This window comes from Lepisosteus oculatus, chromosome 5 (genome assembly GCF_040954835.1).
Source record: "Lepisosteus oculatus isolate fLepOcu1 chromosome 5, fLepOcu1.hap2, whole genome shotgun sequence".
Lineage (NCBI taxonomy): Eukaryota > Metazoa > Chordata > Actinopteri > Semionotiformes > Lepisosteidae > Lepisosteus > Lepisosteus oculatus.
Window position 1 is genome coordinate 34,689,868 of NC_090700.1, and position 26,995 is coordinate 34,716,862.

The following is a 26,995-nucleotide window of genomic DNA, read 5'->3' on the forward strand; positions in this document are numbered from 1 at the left end:
ACAATTAAAGACGATGTTCAATTCCTGATACAATATTGCCCTCTCCTGTTTTATGCGCTTTACTGCTTCAAACTGCTGGCAAGGCTTGTATTTCTAGTACCAGTAACTCTAGCTGTGCTTCGAGACTTAAAATAATAATGATGAGTGGACTGGAGGAAAATGGGATTAATTGTGAAATAGAAATGAATCTCTATATTAATATGAGTAATAACATCAATTAGGTATATGTAAAAAACTTATAAATCAGGAAGACAAGTTTCGCTGAACACCACCTCATAAAAAACACACTTGCTTTCAAAAGCGAATTAACGCAATGGCTACGGAAGAATAGCCAATTTTTCAACTAAAAGCGGCCGAAACCAAGGACCTGGCATTGACGCAGTCAAGCAACCTGGGTGCTCTGTTGCAGGGTTTACTCTAACAGAACCAGCGAGCTGCGTCATTACCGTCTTAGAGTCACAGCCCTGCCTTTAGCGGAAATTTCCACAGCCCACTGCAGCTCCTGTCCCTGGACAAGGGACTTGACATCCCCACGCACAGGACAGGAGAGAGCCAGCTCATTCCAGAACTGTCGGAGCGCCGTGTCATTCGCTCTGTGCCCCGCGCATCAAGGTTGAAGAGCGGTTGCGAGTACAATCCACTTATTGTAAATAGTGACTCAGAATGCAACATTTAAACCTATTTTTTATGATCGATTATTCATCATAAGGCAATTCTGACGGGCACTGACGTCCTTAGAGGGTGAAGTAACAAGAAAACTGTCCTATTTTAAATCCTCGTATAGTTTTAACTGCATCTTATTTCTTTGGTTTTACAAACGGGTCCCCTACATCCTTTTATTGTACAGTGCTAATTGACTTAATACACCGAACAATGCAGATGCTTAGACACAATGGAAAAACACATGGGAATGATGCAATACATTTAATGCTCGTGTTACACTCGGGTAAGTATTCCATTGCACATTTTAATGTAACAACGATGTTAACCTAATTCTCCTTCTTCATACGTATATATTACATTGAGTATCGTTACATACGCTCAATATACCTAGTTTTATGCTGGCATTGTCTCCGGAATGCTTAAAATTTGAGAAACGGACCAGTTGAACTAGATTGCCGCGGATTCTGATGTTTACAAAAATGTGAAGGCGGAGTGTGATGGACTTTACGGTAAATGGTTCCCAGAACCACGTGATTCTATCAAATGTTTGTAAACATGCGTCAACCGCATGTGATTGTGACGTCAGAGCAAGAAGTTGCTGAGAGGCCGGCCAATCGGACAGCGGGATAGTGTGGGAGGGGCGGGGTTCGACTATTAAGCTGTGGAAAAATCGATAGGGATTCTGTAATAAGGAGGAGGGGGGGTATGAGAGATGATTCAAGATTGAAAATAATGGAATTCGAGAGACAGGAACGGAGCAGGTGACAGTCCAGTTCAACAAACTAAAAAAGAAAGACGCACAAACTGAGAAAAGGGACACTGATCCCATAGTTCATTTATCAAGGTGAGTCTATAGTTTCGTCTATAGGAAGTGATGCGGAATTCCTTAGTGAGACTGAGCTGTCCTGCGTCCATACGTCATGCTTCTTATACATGTAGCTTTTATTGTGTGTTTACGTATTTTCTTTAATGCGAACATTAAACTTTCACATATTTTATGTTAATATTGTAATCGGATATATTTAATCCAATTATATTTTTTTATCATTAATAGTCTTATTGTGGGTGAAATAATTCATGAGCCACTTACGCAGGGTTGCGAGGTGTGGTTTCGAAACAGAATCTTAAAAGGCAGTTTGCTGGGCTTTGCGCGGTGGAGAAACCAGAAAGATCCGGCTGTAAGGGTATTTCTACCTGCGTATGATGTGGGCAAGTGCGCAGAAAACGGGCCTTCGAGGATAAAAAGCCTTGTGAAGGATTGCCCAACGCGACAGCCTGTGGCGGAGACGGGGAGAGAGAGGAAGGTTGTCGATCAGATGCAGTTCAGGCAGTTCAGCACATTGAAGGGCTGCGTCACAGTGGATGGAGAGCGCTGTATCGTGGCAGTGAGGATACTATACGCAGTTTATATACCGAGTGTGCGCTTGTGGTTCACATACGCATTTCAGAGCCGCGTCCTCATCCATCCTGCGCACGCACTGAAAACACTCCGATGGAGAGAGAAACCAAACATCAGAAGCACACTGCTTATATACGGTATTGATTTACAGATTCACGTTTTTTTTTTCCTAGAATGAGAAATATGTCGTACCTCGAAATTGCTTGCCAACCACCTTTGCCTTTGCGGTATGTGAACGTACACATACATGAATTTAAACGAATACGCAGGTGCGGGTGTGTCTGGATAATCAGAAGCGCTTCATCTTTTAACTATGAAGACCCTGAGACTTTGTTTCACTAATAGTGCAATGTAAGAGCTGAATGTATACAAATAGTGTTTCCCGAGTGTTTTGGGGATTCAGTAAAGTTCCTTCTGTATTACATCGTTTTCAGTCTTGACTTAGCTTTAAGTCAGTCAGTGAATAAATTTGTTAGAAACAAAGATTTACATTTTTCCCTGTTACACACTTTCAGCTTCAAACTCCTTTGAAATTATGAAAGCATCATCATCATCCAAAAGCAGGTAAGTAGAATTTAGTATTTAAGTTTTTATTCCTGATGTTACTCTGTTACTCTGTGATCTTACTGTTACTCTGTAGATCTTCGTTTGGGCTTCACTTAAAAACGTAATTTTCCCAGTTATCACTTAATTGGTTGGTTGTTCATTAAACGTAATTGAGATTTTGAATAAAAGTCTGGGTTGCAACAGACTTAAGAAGTGTCTCATTTTTATGAGCCCATTTTTAACACCTTGTTTAGCGTTTTGAATTTTTTCAACTTTAAAGTTGTTGATTGTTTTGAATTGTGACAATTATTCCCTTTCCAAAATAAGAAACAGGAGACAAGTCTTGAATAACCACGCAGGCTGGGCCTTGAGGTAAGCTTATACACACACTGATTTTAACCCCCAAAAAAACCATAATAAAATGAAAGCACTAATCTTTACCATCACTGGGTGTCACTGTTACTGTTCAGCCCCAGTCCTCTCATGTAGGACTGCGTGCCTTTTCACATTCGAGCTCTTGCACTCTGCCAGGTCAGTCTGATACTGGCATCGTCATGTTCTGCATGTAAACTGCGGAGCTCTGTGAGCCACGGGCAACTGAGAATCAAGAGAAAGTTTTAAAAGTTCAAACCAAAAGAGCACTTCAATGAGTAAGTACTAACACATAGAAATAAGAACAGATGTGATACGTATAAACATCAGCTTGCATTTCTATTATGATTCAACATGCACTTGCGTTCTGAATTCCACTGCCATGTGCACAGCTAATGATAAATACGATGTAGTAATACAGTACTTATGAGAGGAGAGATTTCTACTTTCTGGTTGATTTGATGGTTTTATGTTAAACCAGGTCCTCTGACTTTGCCAAATGCACCTTCCCTGCCTGATTTAGTAAGTGCGTCAGCAAAGGACGTTGAGGAAGAGGCTACTAGGGTGCCCATGTGGTGGTCTTCCCAAAGCGATCGTGGGTACCAACAATCTGAACTTTCGGAAACGCGACAGTAAAAAGTGGCCGTTGTGTCCTTCGTCTGTTTGGCGTCTCGGGTGTCGCAAGCACAGGCACTCGAAATTTGGGAGGACGGGGAAAAAAAAGCCAGGGTTGCAGAGGCTAGGGAACATAAGCCTGACTCGTGCGTCACGCGCCAACACTGGGGCTTTCAAAATGAACGCCGCTCCTCTTCTGCAGGAGATTAAGGTTTAGGAAGAGGAATACTGCCGAGAGATGACACTGCTAAAATTAACACCCTGCCTAGTGAATGATGGAGTATAAATAGACAGCAGAAGGAACAGTGTGAAGCATACTGCATTATCACTTGAGCCCCCGCCCTCCAAAAGAAAACTACAGCCTTCATCACTTAATACTTGTGAATGTCTCTTTAATACTACCTACTGTCGAGGCATCGCTTAAGGTATGGATGATGACATTACATGGCCTAAAATAGAAACGTCTGTCCTGCAGGCTGTACAATTTCAGAGCATAACCACCAGGTTGAAAATCCATTCACTTAAATATACCCTCTCCTGCCCACTATTGTTACTCTTGATACTACTCTTATCAATTACTCTTGATAATTTAAGCTCCCCCTCCCCCCCCCCACTGTGATGCAGGATAACCGGCTTTGATTGCCCGAATAGTTTGCATTTCCCAAAGGCTGTCAGTGGCGGAACAGAACAGGTTGGAGGCTGATTCTTCAGTCAACAATTTCCCTGCTCCTCCCATTAGTCAAACACACAAGGCCACTCCAGCAGGCAGCAGTGGGAATAAAACCACAGCAACGTCAGAGATTTGTGCCTTTGGGAATCTTTATTTTTCTCCCAAAACGGATACACGCTCATTCTTTCTGCACATTTTGAACCAGAGCACGCGGCGCCGAAAAACGTTCTTAATGCCGTTTAGGTTTTTTTTAATAAAAGGAAAATAAAGGTGGAAACATCCGAGCTGGACCTGGCAGCGTCTGTGTTTAAGGAGTGTTACAAGGCCCGGTGTTTGTAAAAAAACAGCAGCGGACTGGCTTACAGAGGGAAAAAAAGTCCTCCTTCCTGCCACCGGTTAGCGCTAAAGAGTCAGACACTTGTGGTTTGGGAAGCTCATTGAGAGAGACGGAGCAGCTGTTTCCCGGCTGGCCTATGAAGGCTGGAAGACGTGCTGCTGCTGTTGCCCAGTCTGTCTGTGAAGGCCCACACAGACGTTGCACTACAGAGATGCTTCAGTGTTGAACTCGGGCAGCACAGAGTGTGTTTTGTCTAAGCACACAGCAAATCAGCATTTTAAAGTCCCAGGGTTTACTCTAGCTACAATTGAGGGAAATGGCTCGGTGGCCAGAGAAGCTGTTTGATGTGGTTTCTGAAAGTGGGGTGAACTATAACATACGTCTTTTTACAGTACTTGCAAGGGCCTTATCCCCAGGTAGTTTCCGACGGAGAGTAGTGGATTACGATGCCGATGTAAATAAGAGGAAAGTCAGCCGTGTTCACGGCTGCCTTATCTTTATTTATTCTTTTTATTTGAACACCAAGGTGCTGTCAAATCGGCAAGCATCACATCGAATGCTGAGCGTTTAGCTCCTGTGGCGCACGGAAAAGCATTCCCATCCGGTTGCTGGAAGCGTTTCATTCTTCCGTTTGATTCTGGAGGCTGCCTTTTTCATTATCTCCATGAATGCTCACCCCTCCAGTTAAATTAGGAGCTCTAATCTGTAAGAAGCTTAGACCTTCTTTGCAGTGGTGTCACCTGCCTCCCAGCATTCCTGGAGGCACCGGCACGGCTCACCTGACCTTGTGCTTGTCTCCACTGCCTCCAGCCCTTCCCTTCTCCCCCGTCCCCCTCCTCTGTGACTGCCTCTCACTCACAGCCTGCCAGTGCATTTCAGGACACCAAAACACTGCTGGGGGGGGGGAGAGCTGCATCATGGGGCTTTGCAGGGATGCTCTGAGAGTGAAAGCATGGCAACAAAAAAGGAAAAGAGAGAAAACGGCCTCGTTCTTTCCTATGGCTTTTTGCGGCAAAAGCTTTGGCTTGTGCTCGTTATTCTGCAGAGGACTGCAAACGTGCACCAGAATGGAGAGGGGGTGGTGGTGGCATTATTCATTGTTGAAGAGTAACAAAACAATTCAGTCTCTATTCCCCAGCCATTCCTTGCGGCAACTGGATATTCCCATTAAAAACTGTGATTCCCCTCATATCACAGGAACAAACTGACCCAGTACCTCCAAATTCATTCCACCTGTGTGTGAGCGAGAGGATCAAAACCCTCACCCCCTCACTGTGCCAGAACCTTTCGTTGCTAAATTGCTAAGTCATCCTCAAACGACAGTGCAGTGCTTTCGGCTTCACGGTGTGCTTTTCTCTCAAACACAAACATTTTCCTCCTGCATCTAGGCAAAGAAAATTCACCTTGGGATGCACATGATAAGAAATCTTGTTGCTGAGGCCACTATAAATAGCTGACAGTAATTTGTACAATGTGTGGTGGAACCTGCACTGTGCAGCTCAGGACTCAGAAATTCAAATGCCTCTTACCTCATCACCTTTTTTGGATACTTCTAGAGGATTAAAGTCTCATAGACAAACCCCCACAAAGATGCTGAAAGGACCAGAAAAATAAGACTAATTTCTGCCCGCACAAAAATATCCCAAGGCTGACACTGTGAAAACGTTGTTTCCTCTCCCTCTTCCTGTCATACCACACAAAAACATCTTAGAAAATCCTCAACCAGCTTTTACTATTCAGACTTTTTTGTGGGAAATGTAAATTTCAGGTCATTGTGTATCTTCTTTTACTTCTTAAATGCAAAAGATATCAGCTGATACCAGACAGCATTAATAATTTCAATATTTTTTCACACCCAATCAGTTTGGTTTTCCCTTTTAAGAGTATCGGTGAACTTTCATGGGATCAAAATGTGTTCTAAAACGATAAAAATAGATCACGTCTGAGTAGTTTTTCAGGACAGTTCTGTCTTAACTCCTGGGCCTCTTGTAAAAACGCAGACCAAATAGCTGCATTCAGCACATTACTAGGATACAATGCTGATTCCAATTTACATAAAAAGATAAAAATATTCTTAGTTATTTACAGTAATTATTCATAACAGATATATTGCATCCTTTACTGTACTTTTTCAAATGTGCTCTAAAACCTGCATAAAGTCAGAAGCAGAAATCTGGCGACTTGTGTTGTGCGAATGTGAGAAGTCAACCATAGCCATTTGATCTCAATTATACTAGATTTCTTACTCAGAGTATCAGGTTAGAAAAATCCTTATATGGCCATGTCAGTCTTCATCCTAATTATGTCCCAACTTCACATCCCTGTCTGTCAAGACTGTGTTCTGCAAACACAGCCAACAGATAAGCAGACACATAGGAACTACACCAATGCGTGCACTGAAAACAACACACTTATCTCATCGCATGTCTTGAATGAGAATTTCAAACCCTGCAGTGGGAAACCCTATGATATATTTATATATGCCATTTAAAATCTTATTCAGTACTTTGGCCGTCTTATGGGAACCACAAATGTAGAATGGGGATGTGTTTTCTCATAGTGTGCAGTATATGGCTAGACTGAACACTGCTCTTAGTGGTCCACAGTAATTCTAAATTATGCACACAAAGGATTGAAAGGGTTAACAATGAATTTGTGTTCAATGGATCTAGCTTTATCCCATTAACACTGGGAAGGAGAACAGTGCAAAAGAGTCACTGAAAAAGCCTACCGTACACTCAGAAGGTCAAAGTGGTTTGAACTGGCCAACCTCTATTCCAGGGTTAGACACTGCTCTGGAGGTCTTGATCATATCTTGTGCATTATCTCCGTTTCTCAAAGAACTCCAATTCCCATCCACCCTTGAGGTGTCAGGGCCAGTACCAGTGAAATGAAAGTAATGTGAAAGAACATTAGGAGAACATGAGAGAAATGGAGTGCTATTACAAGTTGGTTATGTCTGAGGTTTTTAAAACTACAGTACTAGCAACAACATAACTTCCCATTCTGTCTTTTAAGGCTTGAAATTACCCCTTGGAAAACAAAGCTGAACGACTAATGTTATATAATATTTTCATCGTAAAAGAACGTGTTTCTACTGAGGAGGCGTATAAGGCTTTGCAACATTTTTTTCTGCCCGATAGTATTATAATTCATTACAGATTTGGAAAAGCAGACTTTTAGTTGTTGTCTCATTGCTGAAATGTCCCTGCTCAAAACCTGGTAGTAAATAAATTCACTAATACATTGCTAGGAATTGTTAGAACAGGGAAATTGTTGACTGACCGAATTAATAATTCAGTGTCTGATGCGGTCTTTGGAGTATTTATTGTAACCAAGTTCTATAATCATACACAGACCAAATAAAATACCATACTTGAATTGCTATTTAAAGGAAGCGTTGTTTGGAAGAAACCGCAGTAATATGTGGTCATAAAACAGAGGTGTGCCAGCTCACTGTTCTAAAAAAAATACCTGAAAAAGTCCATAATAATAACAGCTTTGTAAGTGGTTATTGACACTAAAACAGTTTTGGAAGAACAGGTGTCCCAAAACTGTTGAGAAGGAACAGAAGAAGACTTGATGAGTGAGTTATGGCATCTTTTCTGTCCCACGTCTTGCTTAGTTTGGAATGGGAAAGGGGGATTGCATCCACGAAAAGTTTGGCTGAATAACAATAACGGGAGCAATGCATCCAGGGATTGTGCTGGGTAGAGAATAGGCAGCTTCTCTGAAGTTTTGCTTTGCTGCCATCATATCATCTTAACATTTTCATTCACTTCCCTGTTGCATAGGTAGTGTGCAGATTGTGAGCATGTACACAGATGTTGCACAGCTGGAGAGCAGCTCCTGGTTTGTGTCGAGGGCTGAGGAGGGTTAACAGCAAGCCCAGGTCGAGCCTTCCTTCTCGGTTTTGTTTTGTTTTTTCTGTGTTTTGTTTTTGTTTTGTTACAAATGGGGACAATGTGCCTTTAAAACCAGTAGGTTGTCAGGTGACTGAGGAGGCACAGACGGCTCAGTTAGCTTGGAGAAGCCGAGTGCAACTGTGAGCAGTACAGAGAGACAGATAGAGAGCGAGGGAGAGAAAAAGAAAACGAGACAGAGGGAGAGAGAGAGAGAGAGACCTGGTTTAAAGGGTGACACTGAGAGAGGGAGGGAGCGGAGAGAGAGGTGGCTGCGGCCTGTTAACAGAGTAGCTCCGGCTGTGTGTGTCTGTGCGGCAGTGTGCTGCTGGCCTGAGTTTTTCAAGGAGCTGCAGTTGTGTAGCTACAACACTGGGAGAAAGCCTGGAGAATTAAGTGCTGCGTCACACTAAGGGAGAGAGATTGTGAGTGTGTGTGTGTGTATCTGTTTGTGTGTGTGTGCGCGTGTGTCGGAGAGAACTGGCTCTGTTGATGTCTGAAAGAGCAATACTGCTGTTGCTGCAGCTAGATGAAAATAGAGAGAGATAGAAGGAGAGAGAGAGAATTTGAATTAGTCGCTACGTCACTTTTTCACGTCGAGGGGAAAAAGCAGCTAAGATACCAGGAGCTCGGAGTCCTGTGGCTTTCTACCTGAGAGTGGACGGCACATAAAAATATCTCTTTTTTTGCCTTTTCCTTTTTCGTTCTTTTCTACTTTACTTTTATTCTGGGTGTTTTACTGTCTCACCGTCGGTCTTACCCACGTCAGGAATAGCGTTGCGGAGTTGTAAGAAGGATGCTGAAGATGTGACGTACTTTACCTCGGTCGGAGGCAAATGTTGAGGCGCTGGAGGGAAGGGGGCGCGGAACGAAGGGTTAACGCAAGAACGGTTGTTCTGGAAGGTTCTTTTTGATGAGACGAAGAGCGCAGGGGGAGCATTAATCGAGAATAATCTAGGTTATACAGAATACTAACACTTGTATTTTACATTGTACATAGAGAGTGATGGGGAATAGGGAGCAAATATACATATGTAGGAAAGAAATCTATATATAGGCAGTTGTCACCTAGATGATACAGAGGCACAAGCTAATGTATTTCTCCACCTAACCTACTGCTGCCGGCCTGTTATTTTCCTGTAGGACGTATAACAGTATGGTAAGTGATGATGTTTTCCTGTAAACAAGGGATCATGCATTGTCTTGTTTTTTCTGATTTTTCCCTACGATTAACTCTTTCTGGGACCAACGACTGACTGTATGGGTGGGGAAGGGCGGCATTCTGAACAGGGACGTGGGGAGGGTACATGGGCATCTTTTCTTTGGCTGCGCACCGAATCGAAATCTGGGCGTACCGTAACGAACGCTTTCAGGCGATCGGTTTTTGCTGTTTCTGACAGATTCGGGCTGATCCAGACATCTCCAGTGTAATTCATGAGGTTATTTAATCATCCTGGTCACAGGGAGACTCAGGGCTATTGTTGCTTCTGCTGCTGCGGGGTTAAAAGAGTTCTAGCTCTGAGATTTGTTGCTGCGTAGTTAATGGAAACAGAAGTGGTGACGCAGTGATCTTTATTTCTCTGTTTGGAGAGTGAGAGAAGACCGGTTGTCTCTTCCTGTTTCTCCCTGGTTTTCTTGCACTGGTTAAGTGCTGGGGATTCTGTTTATGCCTTTGCAAATTAGTTTGCCCCTGAAAGCAGAACCAGGGGCCTAAATGTCATGGCTGTGTAGCAGGAAAGTTGTTTACCTTGCTCTCTTGGTGACTCCATGTTGGCAGTTTTCCAACTTGCATGTGATAGACTTCCTAATGCAGCTGCATCATCAGCTAAGTGGTAGAGCTTGTTTCCCATTGGACTTTGAGAGGCCCCCAGAGTGTGGAGGCAGTGTGTTCTCATTGGCTAGACACCAGCAAGCAGGTGGAAGCCTGCTTCTGATTGGCTGAAGGAGAGAGATGTCATGTATGAATCTTCTGTGTTGTTGGTGTAAGGAGTTCTTGCTGCATGTCTCTGTATAGTATATCTCTCCCTGCTTTGACTTTCCTGATTCAGACGCAAATGAGCCAAAAAAAATTTTTTTCTCATTTTTTCTATCACATATTGAGGCTTAGTTATGTTCTGTACTGTCAATGAATATTAAACCTGTTCAGGAATAAAAGCGTGATGATTTCTTTATGATTCGATCTATTAAGAAGGAGCGGCACAGGAGGCAGTCTATTGTGTTTTGAGTCATCTTGACTACAACTTGTTTTCCAGTTTACATACTGAGAATTGTACATTAAAGTTACTGCAGCAAGAGCATCAGACTTCAGTTGTTGAAGAAACAAAACATTTCAACCAGGGGGCAGAAATTCATGTACAGTGAGGTTTAATTTACTGTCAAGAATCTGTGTCGTATCCTGCGCAGCTTTGTATGTGCCATACTGTCTGTTGTCTAAGTTGGGATTCTGTGATGATTCTGCAGCTATTGCTGTGTGTCACGCCATTCGGCGTGTCTCTTCATTCACGTAGAGCTTTCCAAGCGCTACTGAGGGTGATTTTGCTCCTCAGTAAATGGGGGATATTTTAGCACCCCAAAGGACAAATAGGTGCATAGTTATTTTTTGCTTTGTAGGATGCCTGGTTCCGACTCCGGTCTCTCGTGGCTTTAGATCCTATTTTTTTGCGTTGAAATCAAATCAAACTGCGCAGCTGGCCCTTTTCAGAATTCGGGATTGTGATGTCACAACCAGCGAGCTCAGGCGATGATGTAAGTGGGTATGCGCCTGCCAAGGAGTTGTTGCTGCAGCATACGCCACAGACTTGTATTTAAACAGACGCCCTACGACGGAAGCAGAAGGAACAGGCTGCTCACCTTGCCTCACCTCACAGGAGAGAAGTAACGCAAAACTGAGCTAAAGGTAAGAGCGCCTTGCGTGTTGTTTAGTACAACACTGTCGGTCAGTATCATGAAGCAAGAGGAAGCCAGCAGGGCTCAGTGACCCTAAAGCTCTTACTGTTATGTACAAATAGTACAGTGTCGTGCAAAGATACGCCTTGTTCTTTAACCGTTCCAGCAGGATTCGGGTTAGCAAAAGGAGGAATTAAAAGGATACGAGACGTGCTGTAATATTTGTATCTGCAATAGAGCGAAGGTTGCTACTGTGTAATTTTACGCAGGGTAGCGATCTGCATGCAGGAGGGACAAATAGAGTGTTCCACTACAGCTCTGAAGGAATGTCAAACCCTTTCCACAATGTTCTCCATATTTCTGAATTTGATCAAAATAAAACCAACAGGTTCTCACCTGTTCAGCCTATTTTTTAGTTATGTCCTCTGACAAGTTCACGGTCAAGAATTATGTAACTAAAACGCTTTTTGCTGTGTTTACCACACCCTATTCGTTTTTTCCATTGTCTCCATCATGGTAAGGACTTACATGTCCCGATTTCAGAGGCGATGTTTCACCTCAGCAAACTGTGCGGATTAAGGAGTCTGACTGCGTCGCACAGAGGCAAGTGGAGTACACTGGCGAGTTCAGCCTCAGATTAACAAACTAGATCTCAAAGCAGCCAAGTGGGTTTAGATGAAAAGCTGCACGGAACATTTGTCCAAAATCAAATCGCAGCTCTGATGGCTGAGCAAGGTTCCCACAAAAATGGCTCCCGTCTCACATAAAGCACGCACCCCTGGGAATATAGACGACAGGAAATACAGCTTTTAACTCACTGTTTTGCCTCTGGCACAAGTTTTACAGTGAAAGGCCTGCATGGTATAGTAGATGGAGTTTGGACCTGGAATTGTACAAAAACGCCAAGCAAAATAATACAGGTAGATTCCTACAGCTCCCTAGTTAGGAAGGCTGACAGAGCAGCCTAGATTCAGTAGAGTGGGTTGTCAACCATGTGTCTGAGGAAACCAAGACTCTTCAAAAAGCCCAGCCTGGCGTGAAACCTATCAACAGCAGCACATTACTGGAGTTGGCAAGCACACTGGCTTGATTAACATCAGAGATAAAGGACTGTGGCAATAAATCAGAATATGGCCATGCTGTTACCCAAACAATCCTGGCATATCAGTTGGCTCTTGCCAGAGGGCTATAACTTTACAGTACCTTGACCAGTCTGTCTTACCACTTCTGTTTTATAAAGCCAGCAGTTCTGCTTGCCTTCCTTAAATTTCAAGGTCAGAATTTGAGATTTTTATATCTGGGGAGCATGGACTGTAAAATATTAAAGAAACAATGCATACAAATACACTCTACTTAGTTTAACCTTACAAGGAGGAAAATACCATTTAACCTTACAGTTCTAACTTACTGACTTACTCTAGCTGACATATAAACCTCTAAAGAAGCTTTCCTGAAAGAGAACCAGCGACACCTCAAGCCTGAATTGCAGATTGAAATGCGTCATGTGTCGCTGGGCAGAGTTCGTTATATAAAGAAAGTTACAGAAAGTGCTTTGGAGACTCAAATTGTACAAATTCTAAACAGTGTTGCAGGGAACTGTTATTATACTAAACATTATGCTTGAAACAGCAGCTGGAGATCGAATAGCCATGTCTGCATCCAACAGACATATGAGGTGACATTAAATTATCAGAAATGAGTGTCACGTTTCCTCTTAGTATTACTGTACAGTATGTTAGCGGAGGAGAAATTTAGGTGACTACATTTTGACCTGAAATGACTAGCTCTGTAATGTGCTTCAGGAACAAGTTCAAAAGACTCCTAACTAGAAGAAACGTGTGTGACGTACTGCTAGCAGTAAGTATGAGTTGCTATTTTAAGTTCACCATTAGCATGCAAACTGATGGAGGGATTTTTGGAGAGCCTGTGTTTAAAAGGCTAGTCATAACGTACAAGTCCAGAGTGTCTGAAATGCAGCCTTGTGTCTTTTCCTCAGCTGGCATTGTTCTTGCATACTGTAGGCTTTGAATAATTAACAAGAACTTTAAAAAATCACAACAGCAGAGAGAGAAAAAGGCAATCAGTCACACCTGCTACCAGTAACATGTCGGCCTAGATAGTCAATAAATGGCAGTGCTATTGGCCGACGATGACCAGTAACTTAATTTTCATTTCTTAATGCTGTTGCAGAGGTCTGATTCGTGATATGCTTTGCTATCATGATGACAAAAATGCTAGCTGTTTTGCTTTCTTCTCTATCAAGAACACCACATTCACTCCTGTTTTTCTAATGCAGTATAATGAGACCTCATCATCCTGTGTTACCACTGTATCACCATGGCAACAGCCCAGTGAGGCTACAGCAAGCACACAAGGGTTAAAGTGCTTTAAACGTTTTAACTGAAGGGTGTGTTAATAAAGGAGGGGGGGTGAGAAAGTGGTTCGGAAAGGGGAATAGCAGTATATCTGACCCCTTTCCCACTGAACATCTCTGCTCAGTGGCCTTGCAAATTCACACACAATAACAGGGCAGCATGGCAGATTCTGCCTCCTAGCTCTAGCATGCTGATGGATTTATTCACTTTGTTGATGGTCGGTTTTATTACTATATCTAGTAATTTAGATAATCTTGCAAGGTTAGTACCAGGATGAAAATAGCCAGCCTTCTCGAACTTCTTTTTATGTCCCATAAACAAACGAGTGTACTCTAAGACATTGTATAGTGATGTCTCTTATTCATTAGTATTGAAAGGTTTGATGTGATCCCCGCCTTTGACCAGCTGGTGAAAATGTGGATCTTGACTTGATTTATTTCTAAAGAAATGGATCACGACAGAATGCTCAGTTTAGTAGCTCCGAGTACCAATACACACAACGCCAGCCCTACAGACAGAGGAAAGGCTGTTCTGTTTTTAGAATGGTGTTCTTTTTCTGGCTCTCACTCGAGTCGAGGGAAATAAAATGAAAAATAAGGCTGCAGGTGAAATCCGAGGCAGCTGGTCTGCCGCCTAAATTTTTTTTCAGGTTAAGGAGGATTTGTTTAGGAGGAGGAAAAGTGTGTGAAGGAGGACAACCCTGATGGGGAATAATAAAATGCTAACACGATCAAGGCTGGAATTTGGGAAAATCTTGCTCTGACTTGTTGTTGAACGTGACACTTTCCTTCCACACTGTATGGGTTCATCTTTTAATTTAGAAATGCAATGAATGTCAGCTAATCTATCCACTTCTTCCAATTTGGGGCCATGTGGAAGCCAGAGTCGTTCGTGTCAGGCAACAGGCACAAGGCGGGATACACCCAGGAAGGGACACCGGTCTACTGCAGGGCACACACAGACACACACTTACAGTACATCAGGGCCAATTTTCCTAGAAGCCAATTAAACTACAATTATGTCTTTGGACTGTGAGAGGAAACCCTGTTTCCTCACACAGGTATGGAATTGAATCCAGGGCCCGAGTGCTACAGGGGGCTAACCACTGCCCCACAATGCTGCCCAAGTCTCATCCAGTTGATATAATTATCATTTATAATTGTAATTTTAATTTATATATATGGGTATAATTAGAATTAGAGTTCTACATGCATATATCTACAGTATACATCATAAATGATCAACGAATTAATTTCCCTTCTCTTTTGGAAAGTAAGGAATAAAAGTCACTAGCGTACTATACTATAGTATAATCTCCAGCTGGGATTTTCACTGGGAAGTTGGACAAACTGCTAGTTTCTGCAAACAAGTTAGTGATGGATCGTGAATGCCAGAAAGGAAGGCACTCTTTATGGGAAATCAGTGCAGTTGACGGTGGAAATTCTGAAACTTGAGTCCTTGTCAGTTTTGACATTGTGTGAAGTTCCGTCCCATGACGGAGCTCTTGCTATGGAATACGTCCTGGACAGATGCATTTGAGAGGTGCTGTTTGGAAGTGAAAATACAGCATGATAAAAAGGAACGTCTCACTACTCATGTGAAGCATGAGCAGCATGAGCATGTGCAGCATTTCCATTATTTTATAACTTTAGGCACAGCCACTGAAATGACAGTTAATGGTCAAAGATCACTGACCATAACAAAAATAATGCACCTGTGGAATGGCTTCTGTGATGTAACATTATGATAAGGAATTGTCCCTCATCTCAAGGCCTCTATTGGAGCATGACATTACACTGTGTTTTAAACAGATAGGCTTTACATAAAACTTTACTAGATGTCTAATTTATGATTGTACTTAGTTTACAACCTCTACTGTGTCCCCTTCAGTTATTTTTATTAGTATCTGAAGCGCAAAACGTTTTTAAACAGCTGGATTTGACCAGGCATTTTAAAATATTATTAAAGTGTCAAGTCGATGAACAGCATTAAGTTTATCACTGTTGGTATCCCTCTGACCCTTTCTTACAATGACAACATGGGGGCTCTGCGATTTGAGATCTAGGAAGTCTGTTTTCTGTCTTCTTCCTCTTTCAGAATTACAGTGTTAATGAACTGGAATTTAATTCTCTGTCCTTCACACTACCATATAAAGGATTAGGGCCTTGTTGACTTTTACCCAAAACAAGTATTTCCAAGAGCCACCTGCCGTTTTTCTTTCTGGGAGTCTCAGGGCATCTGTACTGTACATCAGAGTAGAGACTGGAGAATTCCTCTCTCACTGACAGCGCTGCAGGCTCGCAGGTACCCGGCATGTCGCAGGGGCGGCAGCAGTTCTGATAAGCTCAGATCACTCTGGGTCGGCTTACACCTGGCCAGCCTCCAGTGACATTTGACCAAATGTACTCCGCTTGTGCAAAGCCACTGTGGCAGGTCTGAGTTTGAACCAAGTCTGGGCTCTGGTGCTCAAATGCAGGTATCTGAATGAAAGCTCTGAATGATGAAAGGTAAGCAGGAGCCCCTACATGTGGAGTAATTTTATTGGCACTACACCACACCCTAGCACCTGTTCTCTGCTCTGATTTCCCAGAATGCTGACAACAGATCCCTTAACAGTGTCTCTTCCTTCGTTCCATGTGACCCCAATGTGTGCTGGCATTTCATTCCATCAGAGCTGTCTGTTGTTTAAACTGATTATTTACATAATTAGCCATTTGGTATCATTTTCAGCTGCTAAAAAGCTGTAGATCTTAATGTGGAAATCTAAGTCTCTTCTATTGTAAGAGATGCAACCAATAAAACAGTTCCATCTATCTGTCCACTGTCAACAGGGTATATATTCCTGGTTAGGGTCATGGAAACCCAGGTGGGAATTCTCTCTGGACCGGACAGCAGACCATTGCAGGGCACACATACACACAGGCACTCAGAGGGAATTTAGAGACACCCAATAGAAAGCTTTAAGGCAGCAACACTAACCTCCACGCGGCCTAGAATTATACTTATAATCAAATTGTTAGATCAGTAAAGGGCCCAATGAAGTAATTAAAAGCCCAAGCGGACTGAAAGCCAGCAGATGCTGGAGTTACTAGATCAAGATCTGAAAAAATGTGATCTAGAGTGTCTTACGTGTGTGAAAATTACATAACGGACTGAAACAGAACCACTTTTGTGTCATATCTTACTTTGAATGTTCCTTATAACACCATGACAGAGTAGCAGGGCTTATATGGCACAGTGTATCTGTTGCAGTCAAGTCACTTTCTTGGAGCTGGAAGAAGCTGGTGGGCCTAGCCCATAGTAGTCTCTGCCTCAGACTCTGGCAGTAATCTAATGATTACTGGCATTACTGGCAGTAATCTGTACGCGTTCCCGCAAGTGGCACTTGGGTTACAGCTTGTGGTTCTCATGCAGTTCTGTGGTGCTGTCCTATGGGTGACTCCTCAATTCCAAAGCCAGACCCCATGCATGTAAGTTGATTCTTTTGTTTGTACAAAAGTGATATTGGTATTGGGGACCTGCTCTATCAGTACAGATCAGCACATGGGTGATAACTAAGAAATTGTATTTTTTTTACATTTTAATATGCGATCTTAGTGTTTCTCTGTTCTTATTTAAGTTAAGCTCAATGTGGTACATCTGTATAAATAGATCCTCACCTACTCAAATGAGGCTTAGTCAAACACAGTAACTCCAACTAGTAGTGTTTTGTGGAACTCCTGAGCAGAGCTATGTTTTGTCTGTGTTTTACAGCTCCAAATTCAACATATAGCAGCCAACAAGTATATGGACCCTGGTATCAGTTTCTTTCTAGCTTTACTACTTAACTATGTCTGGAATCCTTCAGAATATTTATTTGAGGATAGTGTTTCATTTCTCATTTCAACATACAAGTTGAAATGCCAAATGAAGAAAAAGAAATGGCCTGATTATCTTTTTTGAAAGGCTTGAAGCACCACAAGGAAATAATAACAAAGTGCAGTATTCATATTTCCTGGAGATTTGCTGGGACTGAGGTGGACTTCTGACATTTTTGAGGACACATAAAGCGATACAGTCCCTTTAAATCTTTCATAAACATTACACAACAGGCTGAATGCACTGAACCAACAAGCAACAGAAAAAAGCTCCCAAAAAACTCAAATTAGAGAAACAACAAGAAACCCATGAACAAGACACACTCTCCCCCTCTTCTGTTTAACAAATGTCCTCTGTCATGTCTGTGGAATCTCCCGAAATGGAGCTGTATCAGATACGTGCGCTCTTTCTCTGGCTTTGTACATTTTGTTTAGCTGTTTTTTTCTTCCTTCCATTGTTGGAAACAAAGAAAATATGTATTCAAAAAAACTACTCTGGTGCTGCGTTTAGCTTTTCCATTCTTGCTTTTTTGTATGAGAGTTTAATCGCTGAAAGAACAAGCCGTGTTTGTTGTTGTTGTTGTAAAGGCCAGAAAGTAAAAAAAAAAAGACTGAGATTGAGTCGTGGGAGGAGAGGGGGGTGCTGTGGTTACCTGCCAAAAAAGGATTCTGGGTAAGGAGAGACACAGCCAACTTTGTGCAAGGCCACATCTTCCGAGTTCAGTGATAGAATTGGCCACTACCTTACACGCCCTTCAGCCCTGCGGAGGTATGCCCTTGCGTGCTGAAATTCACAAGCTTCTTCTGTGCCTGGGCTGCCGTGAAAATAAGGAGCACAATGTTGTGAGTGCAAGTACAAAAGATTATAAATAATGTCAAATGGACAGATTGCTCTAAAAAGGCTCTAAAGTGTATTGCTGCTGTAATTTACTACGTAGATTACGGATTTAAAAAACAAGCAGAATGCATTGTACTATTATATTCAAAACATGACTGAGGTTCAGACGCCTAAAGACAGGAGGGAATGTCTAGCTCTCTGAATTTCTCTCTCTCTCTATCGTCTAATTTAAAAGCAAAACAATAAACGGTACAGAACGCTCTGATCCCAATCAGTGGTTTTGAATGCCTGCGTATTTAATTTTTCTAGAGCCAGATAGGTTTATTTGTTCAATTACTCTGGCACTGTGTGTACTGCTTAAAACGATATTTAGAATACCTGCAGAAATAGTGACAAGTACGAGAAATCAATAAGTGTTTCCAAGCTTCCAGTTTGCTGGGTGTGGTTCGTGGAAAAAAAAAAAAGAATTTGAAGCTGGGATACTGCTGAGAAAAGACAATTGCTTTCTCCGAATGGTTCACAAAGCCGTTTTATTCTGGCAACAAAAATCAATCGCTAGTGAAACATTAAACACAAGAAGTGCTTTGCGCTCACCCATGTGAGAGATTTTTCATCACGGAAGACATCTTTTATGTTTTTCAGTTGTAAGATCAGTGTGTTGCAGGAGGTGTCGAAATTCCAAATAATCTATGTGTCAGCTCAAACTATCATGCTGGGGACTTGATGGAAAGGACAGGTTTGGCTGAGGCAGAGGCCTTTGTACCAGCACCAGAGGCTGTGTTACACTCAAGCAACTCACTCAGGCATTGTGAGATGAAAATGAATCTATAGCATCTGCTATCTCCACTACCCTTCCCCACTCCTGCTGTAGTATGTCTTGTTTCACTTTCAGAGAGCTTTCCTCATTAGCTCCAAAGTACTATAAAAAGCATTGTTTGTGCAAATGTGTTATATACCCCAACTAATGTATACAGTTTACTTACCAGATAACCTAAAGAGCTAGATAATAGTAATAGAGGGTAATGTAAATGCGGAAAATATTGTGGTATAAGGTGTAGGACATTGTAAAGTGCAAAATGATGATCCCAATCAGTCACAACACCTAGAGCTGAATTTTTTTGTGTTCATTCGCATTTTTTTTTAGGCTAGCTGGTAAAACAGACGGCCTGCGCCATTCCACACAAAAATTGGTTCTCTTTTATTGTGAACAGCAGTTTGAACCTGGGCTTTTCCTTTTTCCCCGCTTTTGGAATATTTCACTTAGCCCAGCTTGTCTTAATGGGAGAGAAATAGTGGTGATGGGAGGTGAATAACTTTATCCGACTAAAGGCGTTTTAACCAAGCAAATGCATAAATAAACTTTATTTTGTTTTACTGTAAGGTGGCATAGTTTTTAAATAATTAACTTGGGGGGGACATTTAGCCTTGAAAAAAGCTAAACGTTTTTAGAAAATCTAATGAAGAAATAATTTGGATTGTTTATTAAGTCACGTAATACACACTGCAGTACAACTCCGTGTATTCTGTGGCTGGGCTTTGTCCATGTAGTTAAAGTTACAGTCAAAGCAAATGAGCTGCAGTCCTTCCACACAAAATAGCTTACTGTCAGAAATTTGATAAGCCCCATTCACCTTAGTGGTACAGTAACAGTAACAGAAATTAAGCCAGGCACATTCTGCTTTTAAGGCTTTAAGGCTTTAAAAAAGGGAGACACTGTAAAATATTCTCCAGATGGAGAGTTTAGAAGGGAGCAGAATGTACACTGTTATTTATTTAAGTTACAAAAGTACCAGTCTAATAAGCCTCCCACTGGAGTTTCAGATAGTGTTGCATAACACAGAACGCTTATCATAAGGTCAGTCAAAGGGAGAGGAGGGGTGAGGAATAATATTAGTGGACAAGGGGTGTGACATCCTAACAATGAGGTAATGGCTTTTAGAGGGAGGAGCTAGAGACATCTTATTCTGGGCAAATGTTTCACACTGGAAAAAGCAGCGGAGTACAATATTTATGCAGAAAGTTTTAGACAGCGTCATGTTTCCTTCCTGGTAATCAAGACATAATTTAACAGGGAGACAAGTCATCTCTCCTTTTCGACCCACCAAAGATTGTTAAGCCACAAGTTAACATCAAATGAAAATTAAGTTTTCATTTTTTAAGACTTTGATCAATTGTCTACTGGGTAAAGCTGTAATAAAGTTTTATTATGTTAGATTCAGATGTCCAGTGTGTTACTCATTTTAATTTGACAAGAATCATCTACCCCTGCTGCTAATATATTGCTAATTTTGTACTTAAATCGATTTCTTATTGTGTTACCGTGTTATGTAGTCATTGTTAATCGAATCTAGTTGTAATTTGTTCATCGTTCACATGAATAGTGTTACTGTAGTTACTGTTACTATAATTCCAGATTCAGAGACTGACGTTTAGCTTGATAAATGTGTTGTGCTTTCACTGTCTTTATACCTTGCTATTATTTTTCCTACAGTTTAACTATGCTTTACTGCACTAGACCAAGTTAATACCTCAGTTGAACTTGGTAAGTACTTTCTAATAAAGTGTTATACTTTATGCTTTTTGTACTTTCAATGTGAAAAGAAAGCAGAAGGCAAGACATACGAGTGTAAAGTGTGGGGGAAAACGACAGTTAGCATTGTAGTTAAAGAAAAAAGATGCAAGATGAATTCATGTTTATCACACTGCCATTCTTTGAGGATTTCTGTTTATGGTAAAAATTATTTCTGCACAACAGCCAAGCTACAGAATTCTGTATTCGGTTCTATGCATTATTCTTCCCCTGTCAAAATGATTATAAAGCCTCTGAGATGTCTTTTAAAAATGCACAAGATCTCCTTAAAAATTCACCCTCAGACCAACTGACAGAGTAAGATTTCAGCAAGATGTCATCTCACAACACATTTTATTTTGTAATATTTCAAAAACACCTGATTTGTTTGCAGGGTCCTGTGCCACCAGAGAAAAAAAAACTGTTTACACATGGAAAGACGGTTGTTTACAGCAAAAACAAAATCCAGTGGTGTGTTCTTGCTTCAGTAATTACACAGTGACAAAAGACTAGGTATCATCTGTCTTCAAAAACAGATATATTTTTAAAAGGGCACGTTTTAACTTCAGATTTACGTTTCCTTCATTCAGTTAGGAGTACAGGATTCCTGCAAGATTGTACTATCAAGAAAAGATGGAAAAATACTTCCTTGTTAATGGAGATTTACAAGATTAAAGTTTCCTGGTTTGCAGTTGTGTTTTCTTTGACAGATTCTCCCTGGGACTTTGGCACTGAGATAATTGCCCTACATGAATGGGCCAGGCTGTATTAAATTTCTAGTCAAAGGGCGTTTTTTTTCAAAATTTCAAGTGCTTAAAACATGCCTCTGCAACAAACAGGCTGAGAATTGATGCTTTCAGAAAAGAAAAAACAACTCTGCAAGTACGTCTATTGAGAGAAGAAAATACTGGTAGGTTATGACTCAACAAAATAATACACTTGTTTATCTGACGAAGGAAGTTACTGGATGCCAGAGTGGCTTTTTACGTTTTTGTGTTAACATCTATCTAGATCTGTATCTACAATTTAGGATTCGGAAACTGGTGTTTGAATTTGAATGTTTTTTGACTAGATGTAGAAATTGATTTTATACTGAAACAGTATGCTGTTTGCTGTGATTGTTCATTTAAGTGCAAAACAAGAATTTGGTTGTATGCCATGAGTACTTAAAGGAACAGTCAACTTTTAATTTAGAAGGTGCTGTCGCCGCTTTGCAGTTGTTTGTACTGAAATTGCTGTGCAGCTTAACCATTGGCAGAATGTCTCAAGAAATGTTTTTTCCTGTCTTTCCAGGAAAGAAAAGTACAGACTGTGTGGATTTGTGGAATATCTTGCTTTCAATGCCTGCATTAAGGTTAACAACATTTTTTTTGTTTGTTTTATAGTAACTAATTGTTCCGAGGATGTCATCCAGCTGTTTCTTGAAAGAAGCCAGGGTTCTAACTTGAGAAACTTGATTGGCCTGCTTCTTCCAAACAACCTGAAGCCTTTGTATATAGGAGTGTGTCAGCTATTCTGTTGTGAAGACACTTCCCTGTAATTTTCATTTGTGAACTCTGGTTTGTGTTTCACTTCTGATCCTGAAGATCAGGATCTAGTGGGTAACTTTTGGCTGAGCCTATGACAATTCTGATTACTTGAATCAAACTTCATCATAGACTTGTCTAAGACCAAAAGGGTTCAGAGTTCTGTTAGCCTGTTAGAGTAGGACTTTTTTTTTAGCATGGGAATGTGCCTAGTCATTCTTCTCCAGACTGGTTCCAGAGCTACAATATTTATTTTGTGCCTGGGTGACCAAAATTTTGCACAATATTGTAAGTGAGGTCTTACTAGTACATTGTAGAGTTTTAACATCACATTGGCAGGATTAGATCCTCAGATCCAGCTACCAAACTAGATGGGTCAAATGGCCTCCACTTGTTTCTTATGAGTGGGGTGATGACCTTGTGCTGTAGGTCTTTGTCTAAGTTACAAGGTCAGCTTGTCAGTCGAAATTTCTCCTCCTGCGCTCTTGAGTGTAAAGCACGCAGTGAACCCCTTCTCTGGCATAGAGCCCGTGTTCACACGCTTGTATCAGATTCTACTGAATCTGAAATTCCACCGGTCGGCTGCAGTGCTTACTTTGTGTCTTTGCATCATTGAAAGCCGTACTTAATACTATCAGTGTTAATCTGTATGTCTCCAATCAGTACAGTCTTCCCAAAACTATGAATCCTGAACTGGGTAATTAAGTACCACACCAAATACCCTCCAGATTGCAGAAACATAAAAAAAACATATATATATATAACATCTTTCTTTTGTACAGAAAGTACTTTTCTCTTTTTAAATTACAGCTTCATTTCATTAGCATGATATGTCATAGTGAGCACTTTGAAATATTACACAGTACTAGGGACATTAGACAGAGGTGAAATTCTTGGCATGCGATAAACCTGCTTGTTGCTTCCCATTGTTATTTTCATTATGTAAGGATTCCTATACCAGGCATATCCATCAAAGGCTTATTTTTTTTAATCTTAAACTATTTTGAAACAAACCTAGTGCATATATCTTATTATACAAAAAATGTTACTTTTATGGTAAAATGTATTGTGTTATACAGGTATATTTGATGCATGAAGGAATACTCAATAGAAATAGGCTTTTAAAGCAGAGCACCAACAACCTGCTTAGTAACTAATGTAACCTTGGGTTTTATTTTCAGTGTCGAGGGAGTTTGGGACTGCAAACAGAGATCCTTTTAACCTGCTGCCAGCTACTTCATTTGAAAGCACTTCTCCTAAGAAGCTTACAAAAATTGAGTGTTTACAAAATAAATGGGAGAAGGGGCTTGGGTCTTCTCCTGGAAGCTGGTTTCAGGTGGTGGCTTAGAGTGCTTCATGTTTTTCATCTAGCACCATTTGAAATCAGTGTTCTTGGAGCAAGAGAGACATCGCCAGCCAGCCTGCCTGCCTAAAGAGACCAGCCCTGCTGTCACCCACGCAGTGCTGCCCGTCAGGAGGAAAGGAGCTCATTTTTCCAAAGGATTACACAGACGTGGGCAGTGGTTGATTCATAGCGGACATGTGACGATTGTTTTGATGTCTCTAGTGTTTGATTCACTCATTATTGTGCAAGGAAAATTCGACTATGTATCCTAGCCTATTGAATTCAATGTATGTATAGAATGGAATATATATAGTAAGCAAACATGCATGTTTATAGACAGCAAATAGAAACAGTAAAATGTATTACTGTGCCATGAGAATGCACTGCAGTGCCATCCGCTGATGTATGTTTTCATCTCGTTTCCATTTCCAAAGCTAGAGAAATATTTAGAACTTAATGAGAAACAGCACTGGAATAGCAAATAGATCCGTTATGTGAAGATCCTGGAGATCCACAGGTGCTGAGGGATACTCAAACTCCTCAAAGGCATTGAAACAGTTGGAATTAGGACCATTTAAGTCAGGAATTTACGTTTAAAGACGTTAAGAACTTAGCTGGAAAGCCAAAAAAAACACTGTGCCTCTGCAGGAAAGAGGACCAGAACCTTGAGAGAAAAACACTATAAGAAATGTATTCTGCACCACAACCAATAGCATAGCATCAGCATGGAGACTCATAACCCACAGAGACAAGACTCAACTTCTAATACGGTGTCCTTCTCCCTGAGGCCTCTTACCAAGGCTGACCGATTTCTTTTGGTGTTCAGAGTCATCTTCAGTTTCTAGCACCATTTGAAATCGGTTACAATGTAGGAGGAAGATCAGCTGAACACTTTTACAAAAGAGGACAAGAAACTTGCCTCCTGTCTCTGGACTTAGAAGAGAGCTTTTGGAGCCAAAGCTTATTCTGCTGTCACCATGGTGTGTTCATTTTCTGTTTTACAAAACCATTCCCTGCAGTTTTGTTTAAGTTTGTAATTCTTTAATAAACGAAGCAGTGCTTTAATTCTGCTCTCTTCAGATTCAGCTTCAAATTAAGCACAAGCCCAGCCGGAGTTGTGGAGCATTGGCATGTGCTTTCTGTATGCATTTTAAATAAAGGTGCCACGTGTCATTGCAAAGCATAAACACTGAAGTAAGCTCAAAAGAGGGCCACTCTCAAAAGAAAGACCAAGTCTGCATACTGTGTATCACTCATTCACTCCTCTGGAAATAAACTTTCTTAAGATGATGCTTCTGGATGTTTGTGTTCCTTGTAAGCTGATTTAAGAGGGCTGGCTGAAAAATGCTTTTTAGAAAAGGATGAAGGGCTCTCAACTCGTCAGTCCAAAGTATTAAAAAAATACTGAAGTTAGAAAAATCCAATTAATGCTAGTCCTTGAATACCTTTTCTGCTCCGTTTTTGTTCTCGTTTTCCCCTCTGCGACAAACATATTTTGATAATGGCACGGTTCTGAAACGTGGGTTTTTGAATGACCCCTTTTCCAGTTTAAACACGTTGAGGTCAAATTCGATTTTGTTTGTTTTTTTTCCAGACGGTTTTCCCTGAAAAGTGTAAAGTGGTGCCAGTAATGATACACAAAACTAATTCAACGCATTCCTTTTCTTTTAATCTCTTTAGGACTAAATCCTGTGCCTTAGGCCTCCCTTCTGACCCTGTACTGTTTTAAATGGGTACAAAGATGCATACAGTGCCTACAGAAAGTATTCACCCCCTTGAATTTTTTCCATATTTTCTTCCTATTACATCTCAATTTTAATACATGGAAATAATTTTCTCCCTTCAATAAAGTCAACAAAAAAGGAAAAAAATAATGTATTCAAGAACATTCATTTCTCCAGAATGAAAGACTTACATTTCTCATTTACAAAATTATGCACCCCCCGAGTCAATACTTTGTACATAGTCCTTTAGCAACAATTACAATCGTCTGTCTTCTTTGGTATTTCTGTATGAGCTTTGCACATTTAAATTGTGCAATTTTGGCCCATTCTTCAATGCAAAATATGCTCCATCTCTGCCAAATTAGATGGAGGGTGTCGGTGGGCAGCAATTTTCAGGTCATACCACAGATTATCAGAGCCTGGGCTCTGGCTGGGCCATTCCAGAATACGTACCTCCCCCCCAAGCCATTCCTTGATAGTTTTTGCAATGTGTCATTGCCATTGTCCAGCTGGAAAAGGAATCTTTGCCCTAAACAAAGATCTCTGGCTGACTGAAATAGGTTCTCCCCAAGGATTTGCCTGTATTTGGCTCCATGTTGCCCTTGATGGCAACAAGCTTTCCAGTTCCTCCTGCTGAAAAGCAGCCCCAGAGCATGTTGCTTACCACCATACTTGACAGTAGGGATGGTGTTACCTGGGTGTTGGGCTGTATTTGGTTTGCGCCAAACATAGCGCTTTGCTTTCAGGCCAAAGAGCTCAGCTTTAGTCTCATCAGACCACAACAATTTCAGGTTTTGTCACATGGCTTTTAGCAAACTCCAGGCATGACTTAATGTTGGCCTTTCTCAGAAGTGGCTTCCATCTACAGTAGCTACTCTCCCAAAGAGGCCAAGTCTCTAAAGAGATTGTTGATGTCTGGACAGTTCCTCCTATTTCAGCCAAAGAGCTCTGCATCTCTGTCAGTGTTGTAGCTGGCCTCTTGGTCACTTCTATGACAGTTGCCACTCTTGTCCACTTGCTCAATTTGGTAGGACAGTCCAATCTTAGTAGTGTCTGGGTTGTGGCATGTTTTTCCCATTTTGTTACAATGGACGTCATGGTGCTCCTAGGAAGGTTCAAAGCTTCACCAATCTTTTTATAACCTCCTCCAGCTTTTTGCCTCCTAACAACTTCATCTCGAAGTTCCACAGGCAGCTCTTTGGTTTTCACGACAACAGGACTGATCTGATCTGCTATTTCAGTTGTGAGACCTTACCAAGTCAGTGATATTTATTGTGCAATCAAGCAATTAACCACCGGTGGAGTTGAAATTAACACAGGTGTACCTTGTTAACGTATTTAGTGTGATCTCTCCAGATAAATGAATACCTC

The 26,995-nt window shown here is 41.3% G+C and overlaps 1 long non-coding RNA gene across 6 annotated transcripts; it reads left to right on the forward strand.

The window, feature by feature from the left end:
- The first annotated feature begins 1,309 nt into the window (after positions 1 to 1,309).
- On the forward strand, positions 1,310 to 25,190 carry LOC107076865 (uncharacterized). Of its 6 annotated transcripts, none has more exons than XR_011189660.1 (8): positions 1,310 to 1,507; positions 2,112 to 2,199; positions 2,578 to 2,626; positions 2,936 to 2,980; positions 20,952 to 21,002; positions 21,740 to 21,939; positions 22,323 to 22,383; positions 23,737 to 25,190. It is a non-coding gene; the product is annotated as an uncharacterized lncRNA (long non-coding RNA). The 6 variants fall into 6 exon arrangements; XR_011189657.1 differs by lacking the exon at positions 2,112 to 2,199 and adding an exon at positions 11,206 to 11,400; XR_011189659.1 differs by lacking the exon at positions 2,112 to 2,199 and adding an exon at positions 11,206 to 11,400 and having other exon boundaries at positions 21,869 to 21,939.
- Positions 25,191 to 26,995: the final 1,805 nt, after the last annotated feature.